Consider the following 17,821-nt stretch of genomic DNA (forward strand, 5'->3'; position numbering starts at 1 on the left):
GAACTCCTTCTTCTTCCACTACCTGAAGAAAATACATCAAAAATTCGTGTGCGTCTTGCTGTACATTTTGAGAAAACTGTGTTCGTCCTGAACATACATCTAAAAGTTTTCTAATTTCAGTAGCACTTTCTATTTGAGTTTTATCTTTACTCAGCTTTTGAAAAAGGAGACTGAGCTCTGAACAGAATCTTTTTCCCTGATTTACTATTATCTGCTCTTGCAAACTTTCCAGATAAAATGCAACATTCAGCACTACATTAGCGTAGCAGTTGACACCAGAGCTATTTTCAAAATGACATCCTACAACCTGTTCTTCATTTTCCTTATTCTTTTTGCTTGCAATTACATCACTCCTCTTTTTTTTCCTCTTCTCTACATCCTCATTACAGATATTCTCATTTCTCCTTTTACGAGAAACTACACGTTTCTCCAACACAGGATACTGACCTAAATGAGGAGCATAGCTTCTTCTTAATCTATTATACTCCTTTACACAGTTTGTATCAGCACTAACTTTTGAGTCATCAAAGTCTATCATGAATAAACCTGATAATGTTTTGACTCGTGACAAAGCTACATATGCCATACCTTCTTTGAACACAGTTGAACCAATGTTCACAAATGCACAATCTACAGTCAATCCTTGAGACTTGTGGATAGTTACAGCATATGCTAGTGAAAACGGAAACTGCTTCCTACGTACATATAAGTCTTTCACAAGCATGAAACGAACTGAACAACGACAAATGTCTTTAACTTCCTCTATCTGATCAAATTTTATCTGTAAACATTCAATTCCTTCTTTTTTCTGATAATTAATAAAACCCACAACTCTTCCCATCGCTCCATTCACTAAGCCTTTCTCAACATCCAAATTTCTCCTTAAAAACACTCTACAGTTCATGCAAACATAAAGATTTTTTTCTAATCCTGCTGTTTTGGAGATGTTCTTCTCTAGTGAGTCCAATTTATTTTTCAGTTTGCCTGTTACTGTGACTGTAATTCTTCCATCCTCAATTTTGTCCACTGCTTCCAATTTCCTGATGTCTTCCTTTTCCAATTTCAAAAGCTCCTCATTAAATATTGAGCATTCACGTAGAGTTGGCATTAAGCAGATGACACTTTTGTTTTCTGCAATATTCTTGTATATTTTCTCTGCAACTATTTCTTCCTTTGGAAATAAATTATGTAGCAGCCGACTCTGTAATGCTTTTTTCCCAACATCTGTGAGTAGTCCAATCCTGATATCTTTCAGAATACTTCCATATTCTTCATCGTTTGCTTGCCTCATATTAGTTGTAAGTTCCTTGTACTCAAAGAAGGACCAAATATTTGTATTTCCAATGCTTCCCAATGACTTCTTTTTGTCTTCATGTGTCACAGTATTAAACACTGGTTGTCCTTTAACTGGAGTAAGTTGCAAAAGATCCCCAAAAACTATGACGTGTTTTCCACCAAATAACACGTCATAGTCTGTCTTCAAAATTTGCTGCATTCTTAAATGCACAAAGGCAAGCATTAAGTTTGATACCATGCTCACCTCATCAATAATGAGAACTTGCATCTTCTTCAATACTCGTGAAACTTCCAAGGATGCTTCTCCAGTTAGCTTGTTGAATTGTATTTTGTTCTCATGCTCCACTGGTAACATTAGCAAACGATGTAAGGTGATTCCTTTTATGTTATATGCTGCTAACCCAGTTGGAGCAGTAACCACACAAGACAAAGTAGAATCCGTTTTTTGCTTTAGGTAGCTTCTGATGACTTTAATTAGGAAACTTTTTCCAGTGCCAGCTTGTCCGCTTACATACATCCTGATTGGATGAAATGATGTGCATGAGCACTCTTTTTTGATATGTAGAAATCCGTGATCAATTTTGTTTTTGATCTCTTCATAAATTTGTTGCTGCTCTTGATTCAGTTGTCTTTCCAAATTTTCTAAGTCTATAAATTCTTCTTGAGCTTGATTCATAGCCGTTTCCACTTCATTCATGGCTATTGATGCTTCATTTTCAACGATTGGTTGTCCTAGGGGATCTTGACTGTGTGTTCCTGAACTTTGGCTGTCCTGAGAACTGTCTCTAGCTATTTCTGCTGCAATTGTAGTTTCCTGTTCAATTTCTTCATTTAACATTTGCAGATAAGTTGAGAATGTACTGCATTGTATGCTGTCTTTGCAAGCATTAAAAGAATCTTCATAGCTCTGGAATTCTCCCAGTAGTTCATCCTCTGTACGCCATGGTTTAAACAACTGTAAAAGAGCCAAGTAGTAAAATTCTTTCTTGTCGGTAGTGTCGCAACTCAGCTTCCGGTGATTTATCAAACTTCCTTTGGTTTGCTTCACCAAACATCCTTCTTCACCAACAACTTTATATTTTCCACTGTTGATGTCTTCTGCAGCTTTCCGTGAATAAATGTAGTTCTGTAACACTTCATAGAGACACATGTTCTCCAGATGATGACTTCTCTTGGGATAATATGTGTCCAACATGTTTGTTTTCAATATGTCTGTACTTTCTGGGTCATTCTCAGCCAAATATTCAATTTCTCCAACAGATTTCAGTACCCGATTTCTCATTGCTGCAAGGCCTAAACTTGCCCAAATTATTCTTCTTGACTTCGAGTAGAGACTTGCAGAAGATAACCTATCTGAACATTCGTAGGATCCAATTTCTCGATGCGATAACATCTTCAAACTGAAACTGTACAGCTTCTTACTGACAGTCTTCTCGTGAGAAATCTCTTCCCACATTTCCTTCAATTCTGTTTTTTCTGATTTCGTAATGTAAGACGTTACATATCGAGCAACAGCAATGGAATTGTCAGCAACATACTGTATATCCATGTTAGCGTTCCACATGGATAAAATGACTGGGTTGTAGTCATTTATATTTTTTGATTCTTCTTTTCTTTTAAGGTTGTAGGTATTCTTAGGTGATTTTCTTGTGATAGTATGTCTCACAGCTGACATAAAACTGTTGACTCTTCCATTTGTAAGAACAGGTCTAGGAAATCCAAATCGACATTTAGTGTAGTATTTTTCTTTGCTCTTGTATTTCCGTCGACAGTATTTTCCACACCGATGACTTTGGAAACGTAGAACTTGCTCCTTTAACTTGTTCTCTTCTGTGCTTTTAGGTATAGCACATGTTGCATATTCTTCAATGTAAGATAACACTGCTTCATCAGTATCTGTTCCAAACTTTGGGGCATCCTTGATCCACAGCAGCATATGAATATGAGGAGCACCTCTTGCCTGGTACTCTTTTCTCCAAAAGAAATCCACTACTTCTCCAAGGGGTGGATTTTTTTTATTGCAGATGAAGGACATCATAGCCTCAAATCTATGATTGAAATATCTGCAAACATTAACCGGATCCAATGAGCACAGTTCTCCTGCTGTCTTGTATTCGATGTTTTTAATGTTTGAATTGGCCTCTCGTAGAAAATCCAGTAAATCATCCCAAGCGTACTCGGCACAGCTTAGGGTAAGGAACCATGTTGGTGTTCCTAAATTGCGTAACATGCATTTTAGTTCACCATGGCGTCGGTACCAATATTCATTTGTCCCACGCTGACAAGCCATCAGATTGATCAGTTGTGTTTCCAAATGATCATCTCGGTGCTGCACTTTCTCCATAAAATCCTTAGCAGACACATTTTGTAAATGTACTCCACTTTTTAAAATGTGATTTACTGCATAAGACAGTGCAGACAAGTCGCTTTCAAATAAAAGATGGAACAAATAAGGAATACTTTGTCGAAATCTGGGATCTTCAGCATATAGTCTTGTAGTTCGATACTCTGAAGCTGGAATCTGTTCTGGACGTTCATCGTATCGACCTCCTTTTCCTTTAGGAAACAGCTGGGGAAAACATCGAGCTTCCAAGCTCTCCTCCCATACACTCACGGGATTTCCTTTTGCTTTCTTCATCTGAAAGAGATCAATATTGTCTCCCATAACTTCTTTCGAATGGAGAGGATGTATGCTAAAATGTTCATAAATTTCTTCTTCCTTTGACTTGTCCACTTTTTCAATTTGTCCAGTTGGTGTTTCTGTGTCTCCTTGTAAATCTTCTTCTTCTTCTTCTTCTTCTTCTATATAAATTGATTCATACCATTTGTTATTTTTTTTCAAATACAAATTTGCTCTTTGTACTTTCCGCACATCTACCAGCTCCTGCCAAATCTTCTTATTCTTTGTAGGTACACCATTAACGAGAATAATTAATGGTTCAGTTTCCAAAGTATCCGCATCAATAGTTTCCATATTTTTTTTCAAATCCAAGGGCAAATACACCACTCTACCTTTTAAACCTCTCAGTAAATCTGAAGGAGGTAATTTACCAGTTTTGGGCTCCATACGTACTATGGTCTGGAACGGATGAACACATTGAATGAGCATAGACTCATATGTATTTAATTCAGAAAGTTCAGCAGGAATAGCATCCAATTCTAAATTATTATGTACAGCTCTGGTCGGCATTCTATTTTCCTCTAACTTGTTGTAGCAGTATTTACAAATACGCTGATCTTCACCCAATTCAAAACAATTTTCAAGAAATATATATGTGGCAAAATCCATCCACTTATAATTATCTTCATTTTCACTCTTTCTGTAGAGATCAACATTCCTAGTTTGTTTTCTATAATGAGTTCTGCGGCAACAAATACAAGTAACATTTGGTCTTTCATTAGAGATTATTGCAAATTTTGTTATGTGATCATTAAATGTCTTACTTACACAAGGTTCTACATTCTCTTCCACTTCTGCCTCATTTACTGTGTCCTTCTCTGCAAAGTTTTGTTCAGGACCAAAGTAACAAAACTGAATTTCATCAACAACCTTCTCTACATCTGATACCGTTCCTCGGAACAGAGCCCTATTCAATTCATTTAACTTTATTGCTGGACTTTTGGCAAAATACAACCGTCTCACAAACTTTCTCATTTCAGTATGATGAACAGCCAGCATCCTAAAATGATGGAAAACACTATTGCACACTTTTCTAGATAGACAAGCAAGAGAATGACCCTGCAAACCAGTATTCTCTCTCACTCTGCATGGATCCAGACTTTGAAGCACCTTAATCTTTTGTTTTACACTTTTTTTACTATATTCTCTTAGAAACTCTCGAAATCTGTCAATAGATTCCTGACGCACAGTGCAAATACTACTACAATTCCAAGTGTACACTGGGGCTTTAGGACGTCTCCCCATTGCCTCATCTGCCATCACTTGTACCTCATCTCTTGGAACCATTATCTCCTTCTCCATTATGCAACCATTTTTTACTTCGTATGAACGACCTCTGGTGTCAACTGCATGCAGCAAACTATTACTTTGAAAATAGCTCTCTTCATTAAAAAAAGGTTCACTACTTGAACTATGCATCCACTTTCCTAAAAAAACTTTACAAAAGTTTGTTCTGTTCACTACTCTTTTGCTTTTGCTTTGTGATTTCAGTACATTAACCATTTTATCTAATGTACGCATCCTATTCAAAATTAAAATGAATAGTTTCCTTTTTAATTCTAATGCCTTTGCTGCAATGGCTTCAATTTCTTTTTTTCTCTTGTAATATTTGGCCTTTTGCTTATATTTCTTTATATCCTTTATCAAATTGGACATAACTCTTCTCTGAAACATTTTTCTACGTATCTCTTTAAATGCTGTTTTTCTGTTTATGTTAAACTTTTCAATTGCAGAAGGTATATTTGCATTAACTAAATTCTCAATTTTTTGCTGTTCTCTATTTTTTGTTACATTTTTCCGAGAACAGACATTTTGTACATTTTTCTTTGTTTTGAATATTTTGTTTAGAAATTGTTTTTTTTGCTTACCAGAAGATTTTTTCTTTTTCCCAACATCAGCATCTTCTACTAACTTTGGTCCTCCAGTTGTCTTCAAATATAGTTTTTTTTTTAGCGTTTTTTGAACTCGAGATTTTGTAGGCATCTTAAATTTTGTTCACTGTTCTTCAGCAATACCTGAAAAAAACTAAAAAAAAAATCCGTTATTGTATTTAAATATATTACTAAATTTCTTTTCACAATAGTCACAAAACGAAATTTCTTTGCCAATTTGAATTCACACAAACTGCTCTTTTTTTTGGGCAAGTGAAAATCTCTTTTACAAACTGTCACATTATGAAACCACTTTTCAGATTTTTTAAAAAGCCCATGTCCACAGTGCTACACTCCGCGAAGGGCAACCAGCCTTAGTGATGCTGAATGTATTTGCATTACAGACTTAAACCTGAAAACCCCACTGGCTTGTACATACTGTGCATGACTATACACGGCAAGGACATGGGTGTGTGCTAAGCCTCTGCTTCTTCCCCCAAAAATTCGCTCCCCCTTTCTATCTAATGCAACTGTGAAATCACCAGAGCAAGACGCAATAAATCTCTGTCTATAATTCTTCTATGCACACAGAGTCATGTTTTCACATTAGTGCCAAAACGAAATTTCTTTGCCAATTTCAAAGCACACTTACTGCTCTTTTATTTTTTCAGGGGCAAGTGAAAATCTCTTTTTACAATTTGAAATCACTTTTACAGACTGACACATTATGAAACCACTATTTTTGCTTTATTTAATTGCACGTGTCCAAGCTGTTTTTTTTTCAGACCACCACCATGTGCATTCTCTGTGACTGCCTACACTCCACCAAGGGCAACCAGCCTTAGTGATGCTGAATGTATTTGCATTACAGACTTAAACCTGAAAACCCCACTGGCTTGTACATACTGTGCATGACTATACACGGCAAGGACATGGGTGTGTGCTAAGCCTCTGCTTCTTCCCCCAAAAATTCGTTCCCCCTTTCCATCTAATGCAACTGTGAAATCACCAGAGCAAGACGCAATAAATCTCTGTCTATAATTCTTCTATGCACACAGAGTCATGTTTTCACATTAGTGCCAAAACGAAATTTCTTTGCCAATTTCAAAGCACACTTACTGCTCTTTTATTTTTTCAGGGGCAAGTGAAAATCTCTTTTTACAATTTGAAATCACTTTTACAGACTGACACATTATGAATCCACTATTTTTGCTTTATTTAATTGCACGTGTCCAAGCTGTTTTTTTTTCAGACCACCACCATGTGCATTCTCTGTGACTGCCTACACTCCACCAAGGGCAACCAGCCTTAGTGATGCTGAATGTATTTGCATTACAGACTTAAACCTGAAAACCCCACTGGCTTGTAAATACTGTGCATGACTATACACGGCAAGCACATGGGTGTGTGCTAAGCCTCTGCTTCTTCCCCCAAAAATTCGCTCCCCCTTTCCATCTAATGCAACTGTGAAATCACCAGAGCAAGACGCAATAAATCTCTGTCTATAATTCTTCTATGCACACAGAGTCATGTTTTCACATTAGTGCCAAAACGAAATTTCTTTGCCAATTTCAAAGCACACTTACTGCTCTTTTATTTTTTCAGGGGCAAGTGAAAATCTCTTTTTACAATTTGAAATCACTTTTACAGACTGACACATTATGAAACCACTATTTTTGTTTTATTTAATTGCACGTGTCCAAGCTGTTTTTTTTTCAGACCACCACCATGTGCATTCTCTGTGACTGCCTACACTCCACCAAGGGCAACCAGCCTTAGTGATGCTGAATGTATTTGCATTACAGACTTAAACCTGAAAACCCCACTGGCTTGTACATACTGTGCATGACTATACACGGCAAGGACATGGGTGTGTGCTAAGCCTCTGCTTCTTCCCCCAAAAATTCGCTCCCCCTTTCCATCTAATGCAACTGTGAAATCACCAGAGCAAGACGCAATAAATCTCTGTCTATAATTCTTCTATGCACACAGAGTCATGTTTTCACATTAGTGCCAAAACGAAATTTCTTTGCCAATTTCAAAGCACACTTACTGCTCTTTTATTTTTTCAGGGGCAAGTGAAAATCTCTTTTTACAATTTGAAATCACTTTTACAGACTGACACATTATGAAACCACTATTTTTGCTTTATTTAATTGCACGTGTCCAAGCTGTTTTTTTTTCAGACCACCACCATGTGCATTCTCTGTGACTGCCTACACTCCACCAAGGGCAACCAGCCTTAGTGATGCTGAATGTATTTGCATTACAGACTTAAACCTGAAAACCCCACTGGCTTGTACATACTGTGCATGACTATACACGGCAAGGACATGGGTGTGTGCTAAGCCTCTGCTTCTTCCCCCAAAAATTCGCTCCCCCTTTCCATCTAATGCAACTGTGAAATCACCAGAGCAAGACGCAATAAATCTCTGTCTATAATTCTTCTATGCACACAGAGTCATGTTTTCACATTAGTGCCAAAACGAAATTTCTTTGCCAATTTCAAAGCACACTTACTGCTCTTTTATTTTTTCAGGGGCAAGTGAAAATCTCTTTTTACAATTTGAAATCACTTTTACAGACTGACACATTATGAAACCACTATTTTTGCTTTATTTAATTGCACGTGTCCAAGCTGTTTTTTTTTCAGACCACCACCATGTGCATTCTCTGTGACTGCCTACACTCCACCAAGGGCAACCAGCCTTAGTGATGCTGAATGTATTTGCATTACAGACTTAAACCTGAAAACCCCACTGGCTTGTACATACTGTGCATGACTATACACGGCAAGGACATGGGTGTGTGCTAAGCCTCTGCTTCTTCCCCCAAAAATTCGCTCCCCCTTTCCATCTAATGCAACTGTGAAATCACCAGAGCAAGACGCAATAAATCTCTGTCTATAATTCTTCTATGCACACAGAGTCATGTTTTCACATTAGTGCCAAAACGAAATTTCTTTGCCAATTTCAAAGCACACTTACTGCTCTTTTATTTTTTCAGGGGCAAGTGAAAATCTCTTTTTACAATTTGAAATCACTTTTACAGACTGACACATTATGAAACCACTATTTTTGCTTTATTTAATTGCACGTGTCCAAGCTGTTTTTTTTTCAGACCACCACCATGTGCATTCTCTGTGACTGCCTACACTCCACCAAGGGCAACCAGCCTTAGTGATGCTGAATGTATTTGCATTACAGACTTAAACCTGAAAACCCCACTGGCTTGTACATACTGTGCATGACTATACACGGCAAGGACATGGGTGTGTGCTAAGCCTCTGCTTCTTCCCCCAAAAATTCGCTCCCCCTTTCCATCTAATGCAACTGTGAAATCACCAGAGCAAGATGCAATAAATCTCTGTCTATAATTCTTCTATGCACACAGAGTCATGTTTTCACATTAGTGCCAAAACGAAATTTCTTTGCCAATTTCAAAGCACACTTACTGCTCTTTTATTTTTTCAGGGGCAAGTGAAAATCTCTTTTTACAATTTGAAATCACTTTTACAGACTGACACATTATGAAACCACTATTTTTGCTTTATTTAATTGCACGTGTCCAAGCTGTTTTTTTTTCAGACCACCACCATGTGCATTCTCTGTGACTGCCTACACTCCACCAAGGGCAACCAGCCTTAGTGATGCTGAATGTATTTGCATTACAGACTTAAACCTGAAAACCCCACTGGCTTGTACATACTGTGCATGACTATACACGGCAAGGACATGGGTGTGTGCTAAGCCTCTGCTTCTTCCCCCAAAAATTCGCTCCCCCTTTCCATCTAATGCAACTGTGAAATCACCAGAGCAAGACGCAATAAATCTCTGTCTATAATTCTTCTATGCACACAGAGTCATGTTTTCACATTAGTGCCAAAACGAAATTTCTTTGCCAATTTCAAAGCACACTTACTGCTCTTTTATTTTTTCAGGGGCAAGTGAAAATCTCTTTTTACAATTTGAAATCACTTTTACAGACTGACACATTATGAAACCACTATTTTTGCTTTATTTAATTGCACGTGTCCAAGCTGTTTTTTTTTCAGACCACCACCATGTGCATTCTCTGTGACTGCCTACACTCCACCAAGGGCAACCAGCCTTAGTGATGCTGAATGTATTTGCATTACAGACTTAAACCTGAAAACCCCACTGGCTTGTACATACTGTGCATGACTATACACGGCAAGGACATGGGTGTGTGCTAAGCCTCTGCTTCTTCCCCCAAAAATTCGCTCCCCCTTTCCATCTAATGCAACTGTGAAATCACCAGAGCAAGACGCAATAAATCTCTGTCTATAATTCTTCTATGCACACAGAGTCATGTTTTCACATTAGTGCCAAAACGAAATTTCTTTGCCAATTTCAAAGCACACTTACTGCTCTTTTATTTTTTCAGGGGCAAGTGAAAATCTCTTTTTACAATTTGAAATCACTTTTACAGACTGACACATTATGAAACCACTATTTTTGCTTTATTTAATTGCACGTGTCCAAGCTGTTTTTTTTTCAGACCACCACCATGTGCATTCTCTGTGACTGCCTACACTCCACCAAGGGCAACCAGCCTTAGTGATGCTGAATGTATTTGCATTACAGACTTAAACCTGAAAACCCCACTGGCTTGTACATACTGTGCATGACTATACACGGCAAGGACATGGGTGTGTGCTAAGCCTCTGCTTCTTCCCCCAAAAATTCGCTCCCCCTTTCCATCTAATGCAACTGTGAAATCACCAGAGCAAGACGCAATAAATCTCTGTCTATAATTCTTCTATGCACACAGAGTCATGTTTTCACATTAGTGCCAAAACGAAATTTCTTTGCCAATTTCAAAGCACACTTACTGCTCTTTTATTTTTTCAGGGGCAAATGTAAATCACTTTTACACACTGACACATTATGAAACCACCATGTGTAACTACAACAAAAACAATTCCCATTTCTATTATTCATTTCTTAAGTTACCACATACATACCCTCTCAAACTGTAAACTCACCTTTAAAATTAGTTAGTTCTGAAAGAAATGTGACACTCAAACAGCAGATTATCAGAGCCAGGATCTCTGTTGTGTTCACCTGTCTCCTCTCAGCAGAACCAGATAATGGCAAACTTTCCCTCTATTTTTCCACACATATACATGTAAGTTTCAAATCTCAGTGCTTCCCCCTTTTTTTTCAAATGTAATCACACATTTCTATTGGTTGAAAACCAACCCTTTTCCAAAAGTACCCTGCCCCCAACTTGACTTCTGCCTAGTACCCTTCCCCCAACTTGACTTTTGCCTGCTACCATAGCAACAGCTCATGGAACACTGCTGTGTTCAGTTAGGTCAGAAGTTCGACACACAATGTTTCAATTCCACAGAGCAAGAGTGCTTGACTTTTCAAACCTAACAGCAAATCCATAGTACTGTTCTTTGGTTACACATTTTTTTGTACCAATACAAAACATGCTTGTATTAATTTTCACATACAGCCTAGTTTTTTTTCTAGAATGGTATGAAACAGCCAATCAGTTCTTTTTGTTTTGTAAAAAATATGTATGCCTCCATTTCCAAACTGTCTTTCTTTTCATATTGCCATTCTACTGAAAGACACCTCCTGAGTGCATCCAGTTCTCCTTTGAAGATGTTCTCAGTGTGGATTGTAGGGCACAGCTATGTCTTCTGGAGTGAAAAGTTTGCAGAGAAAACAGATATGGTGAGAGACCTTGCTTTGCCAAATGTAGACATTAAATGGATTGGTCAGAGAGGGTTAAAGTGGCACCAATTGATGCCATTGGTGAAATCCTTCATTCAAATCCAACACCCTGACCTCATAATAGTGCACTGTGGTGGCAATGACCTAGGCACTTTGACTGGGGTAGGTCTGGAAATGCTTATGAAGGACACCTTTGCACAACTGTTTACACTTTTCCCTAAAACTGCCTTTGTGTTTTCCAACATATGCCAAAGGCAAAAATGGAACTGGTCCAATCATTTCTGTCCGCAGATTGACAAAGCAAGAAAGCACGTCAACAAATCTGTTTCTGCTTTCCTCCGTGACTATGGTATGGGTGCCATTTACCACAACAACTTGCGTTATGACATGCAAGACATTTATAGAGGAGATGGTGTGCACTTCAATGATGAAGGGAACAGAGTCTTCCTCTTGAACCTTAGACTCTGCATCGGTACTTACTTGTAGGTACCACTAAAAAAATGACTTCATAAACACAACAGCTCTTTTTAGAGCTCCCTAATTTCTAAACTCTTAAATCTGCTTTTCATTTATTTATTTTTTTTTTTTTTACCGTACGCTTACCGTAAGCTTACCGTACGCGTACCCCGTGATTTTTTTTAAAATCAATAAATGTTTTTATTGTACTTTTCTGTCCTTCTTTGACCCCCTTACAAATGTTAGGGGGTCTGTAACTCTCCTCATTGCCCCCTTTCCTTGTTTTCACTCTTTTTTTTCAGAGTGAAATACACAAAATGGCGGCCGCCGCTTCCTGGTTTCGGCCGATTCGAATGTTTACTAAGATCTAAGAGCCAATCAGAATCGCGCTCGCGCACGCCACCGTACGCTTACCGTAAGCGTACGGTAAGCGTACCGTAAGCGGGCTCAGATATATATATTGATTTAAAGGCTATTTTCTCAGAATCTACTGAACAGATTTACACCAAACCTACAAAAGGCACTTCCTTGACCTAGGGACTACCTCTCTGCCAAATTTTGAGTAATTCTGTTCAGCCATTCGGGCTGTAGCTCGTTCTAAAGGTCCTATGGAAAAATGCATGGGAAAAACGCGTTTTGGGACCCCCCTTTTATCTCAGCCCCCGCTTGATGAATCCCCCCGAGACTTTCAGGGTAGGAGCGGAGCGTAGCGCCCCACCTATTTTGAGAAATTCGCGAGGATTCGTCGACCGGCGCCAAAGTTATTCAAAATAGAATGTTGAGGTTTTCCTATGGAAACGTGGTCCTAACTATAACTACCTACTGGCGACCGCCAGTAGGTAATATATCTATATATAGATATATATATATATATATACACATGTATGTATAAAATTTATAAAGCGCAGGAATCAACCCCGGAGTGGTATCTACGCACTATCATAACAGGAAAGTCAGACAAACATGTGTAACATCTTCACATGCATAATATGTATGAAAATATATATAGAGACATACCTCACTCAGAAGACCATGAAGTCCTTTAAACATGTCAGACTGTATTTCCCATTTCAAAGTCACACCTAAATTTATGCGGTGTAGCTCAAGTGTACCATTTCTCAGACTCATATGAGGTAGCCTAATCACTAATTCCTCTGCCTAGATACCTAAAACCTCACTTTGTGCTACAGCATCACTATTCAGCGACTACTAAGAGTGTTGGGCCTAGCTAAATATAAAGCACCAATCCTTTCAATGTGTGCGTTGTAACTCTCACTATATTCCAGAAGCCATGCATGCATGTGTCTCTACCTTTTTCATGTGGCATCATATATAAAATAAATATACAAATACAAGTATACTTGTGTTTTATACCTCTACCACCTTCTTACACATAACATATGTAAGAGTAAATGTGAAAGTAGACACATACCTTAGTCAGAAGACTATGAAGTCTTTTAAACTTGACAGACTGCACTTCCCATTTCAAAGAGTCACCTACATTTATGTGGCCTATGTGAAGTGTACATTTCTATACACTGATATGAGTCAACCTAATCACTCATCCTTCTACTAACATATTGTAAACCTCACTATTGTGCTGCAGCACCAACTTATTTTCAATGTGTCTGTTAAAAGTCTCACTATATTCCTAAGAGCATGCATGCATGTCTCTGTACTTTTTACTAGTGGCATCATATATAAAAGAAACTTACAAATATATGAATACCTGTGTTTTAAACCTCTACAATGTTCATAGCCATAACACATGTGAGAATACATGTGCAAGTAGACACATACCTGAGTCTTAAGACCAAAAAGTCCCTTAAATTTGACAAACTGCACTTCCCATTTCAAGGACACACCTACATTTATAAGGCGTACTTGAAGTGTTCCCTTACATAGACTGATATGAGGTAACCTAACCACTAAGCCTACCTAAATACAAAGCAGCAATTCTTTCAATGTGTCAGTTGTAAGTCTCTCTATATTCATAAAAGCATGCATGCATGTGTTTGTACCTTTTCCTAGTGACATCATATATAAAACAAACATACAAATAGATGAATACCTGAGTACTGCCTAAGTGAGATTATGACTCCAAAGCTAAAGTCTGGATAATTACATCAGTGCATGCATATTGCCTCAGCAAAAGGATGACTGTAACAGTAACGCATGGGTCATTGGATGAGTACATGGGTACTGCCTAAGAGAATAGTTTACTTCAAGAATAGTGCTTGAGTGATTGTATGAGAATATGGGTAGTATATCAGTGATTGCATGAGTACAGTAGTGCCTGAGTGATTGCATGAGTGCAGGGGTACTGCCTGGCTGATTGGATAACTGTATTGGTACTGCCTGAGTGAATTCATTACTGCAACAGTAATTCATGGGTCATTGTATGAGTGCATCAGTAGTACCTGATGGAATGGATGAGTGCATGTGTATTATCTGAGTGAATCATTGAGTGCAAAAGTAGTGCCTGGGTAATTCCAAAATTGCAGACGTAATGTCTGATCGATTGGATGTGTGTATATGGAATTCCTCCTTATGAGTGAATGGATACTGCCTGAGTAAAACGATGAATGTAACAGTAATGGCTGTGTGATTGCATGAGTAAATGGGTAGTACCTGAGAGAATACTTTAGCGCAAGAGTAGTGCCTGGGTGATTACATGAGTGCAGGGGTAGTGACTCGGTGATTGTATCACTATATGGGAAATACCTGGGGGGAACTATGAGTGCAAGACTAATGCATGGGTCATTGCATGAGTGTATGGGTAGTGCATGAGAGAATGGATGAATACATGAGTAGTGCCTGAGAGAATGGATTAGTCCAACTCTAGTGCCTGAGCCACTATATGAGTGCATGGGTACTCCCTGAGAGAATGGTTGAGCGCATGAGTAGTGCCTGAATGAATTGATGAGTACAAGACTAGTTTTCTGTGTGATTCCATGAGTGCATGGGTACAGCCTGAGTGATTCTATGACTGCATGGGTAGCGCCCGGGTGATTGTATGAGTGTATGAGAAATACCTGAGAGAAAGTAAGAATGCAGGCTAATGCCTGGGTCATTGCATGAGTGTATGAGTACTGCTTGTGTGAATGGATGAGTTCATAGGTAGTGTCTGAGTGAATGGATTAGTCTGGCTCTAGTGCCTGGGTCATTGAATGAATGCTTAGGTACTGCCTGAGAGAATGGATCAGTGCATGACTAATGCCTAAGTGAACAGTTGAGTGCAAGAGTAGTTTTCTGTGTGATTCCATGAGTGCATGAGTACTGCCTGTGTGATTCTATGAGTGCAAGGTGAGTGCCTGAGTCATTGGATGAGTGTATAAGAAGTACCTGAGTGAAAGTATAAGTGTAAGAGTAATACCTGGGTCATTGCATGAGTGCATTGGTAATGTATAAGTAAATACATAAGTACATGGGTAGTGCCTGAGTGAATGTTCGAGTGGAATAGTAGTGCCTGGGTGATTGCATGAATGTATGGTGAATGCCTGAGTGATTAGATGTGTGTATAGGTAGTGTCTCCTTGATGGCATAACTGCATGGGAGCACCTGAGTGAACTCATGAGTCCAAGAGTAATATCTACCTCCTTATATCAGTGCATGGCTAGTGCTTGAGAAGAGAGATGTAACTGTCACCGAATTTCAGAAAACAAGCATGCATGTGTACCTTTTCCTAGTGGCATTATATATAAAAGAAACATATAAATAAATGTATACCAGTGTTTTGTACCTCGACCATCTTTATAGGCATAACACATGTTAGAATACATGTGCAAGTACAGGCATAACTCAAACATAAGACCATAAAGTCCCTTAAACTTGACAGACTGCACCTACCATTACCAGATGAAACCTGGTACTCCACCTATGAGGAGTATTTGAAGTGTACATTTCTTTACACGGATATGACTTAACCTAATTACTAATCCCTCTACCAACATATCTTAAACCTCACTTTTGTGCTGCAGCCTCACTTTTTAGCAACAGCTGAGACTGTTGCGCCTAGCCAAATACAAAGCAGCAACTTTTTCAATGTGTCTGTTGTAAGTCTCTCTATATTCATAAAAACATGCATGCATGTGTCTGTACCTTTTCCTAGTACCTTCATATATAAAAGAAACATACAAATAGATGTATACCTGAGTACTCCCTTAGTGAGTGTATGACTCAAACGGTGATGTCTAGGTGATTATATCACTGCATAGGTAGTAAAAGGATGCCTGTAACTGTAATGCTTGGGTCATTGGATAAGTGCATGAGTACTGCCTAAGAGAATGGTTTGCTGCAAGAGTAGTGCTTGAGTGATTGCATGTCTATATGGGTAGTATGTCAGTGATTGTATGAATACCGCAGTAAATAGATGTATACCAGTGTTTTATACCTCAATCATCTTTATAGGCATAACACATGTGAGAAAATGTGTGCAAGTACAGACATACCTCAATCATAAGACCATAAAGTCCCTTAAGCTTGACAGACTCCATTTCCCATTTAAAAAAGACACCTAAATTTAAGCAGCGTTTTTCAAGTGCACTTTTTCACAGAGTCAAACAACATTCGCAAATCATTATTCCCTCTCCCAACGTATCTTAAACCTCACTTTTATGCTGCAGCATCAGTATTCAGCAACTATTGAGAGTGTTGGACTTAGCCATATTCCTAAAAGCATGCATGCATAAGTCTGTACCTTTTGCTAGTGTCCTTTTCAGATGCATAACACATGTGAGAATACATGTGCAATTACAGACATACCTCTGTCAGAAAACCATGCAGACCTTAAAACTGAACATACCGCAGTTCTCATATCAAGAACATACCAATAATTAAGTGGCATACTTAAGCTGTACCATTCACCAGACTCATACGATCTACCATATTCAGTAATCCCTCTGCCAAGTTGTCTAAAACCTCACTTTTCTCTTGCAGCTTCACTATTCTGTGACTACTTAGTGTTAGGCGTACCCAAATATAAACAAGTAACCCTTCTTATATCTCTTTTATAAGTCTCACTATATAATCGAAAGTATGCATGCTTCTTTCTGTACCTTTTGCTACTGTTATTATATATAAAAGAAACATTTAACATATTCAGATGCATAACACATATGACAAATACATGTGCAAGTAGAGATATACCTCAGTCACAAGACCACGCAGACCTTGAAACTTGACAGACTGCACTTCCCATTTCAAAAGAGACATATACAATTATGTGGCGTCCTTGATCTGCACTTGATCAGACACAAACAAACTACCATAATCACTAATCCATCTAACAATGTACACATGTCACTGTGCACAAACTATTTCAATCGTCATTTCATTACAATAAAAAACCCTGCAATACATATCTGTTCATTTCATAACATATTTCAAACATCACACTTCTCTAATAATTTTCAAACTTTGAAAATAATTATTTTCAAATCTAAAAATATTACTACAATCAGTGAAGCACTACTGCATAATACATACCACACCTTACAAATGTGTAACTTACCTTTGAAATAGTATTGCAGAATATCAAATATCAGAAACTCATTAAAGATTTTCTTTTGCACACAATAAATATAATGCAGCACTCTCAACAAGGTAAAACCAGTAATGGCAAACTATCCCTCTCTTTCTTCACACAAATAATTGTAAGTAACAAATCACATTGCTTACCACATTATTTCAAATTGTGAAACACATTTCTATTGGTAAGACATATTAACCCTTTCTAACTGTCTTCTAAAACTGCCAAAGCTGTTTTTTTAATTTTCTGGAGTCACGACTCCACTGCGGTGCCTCAG

Source organism: Triturus cristatus, chromosome 5_2, assembly GCF_964204655.1.
Source record: "Triturus cristatus chromosome 5_2, aTriCri1.1, whole genome shotgun sequence".
Lineage (NCBI taxonomy): Eukaryota > Metazoa > Chordata > Amphibia > Caudata > Salamandridae > Triturus > Triturus cristatus.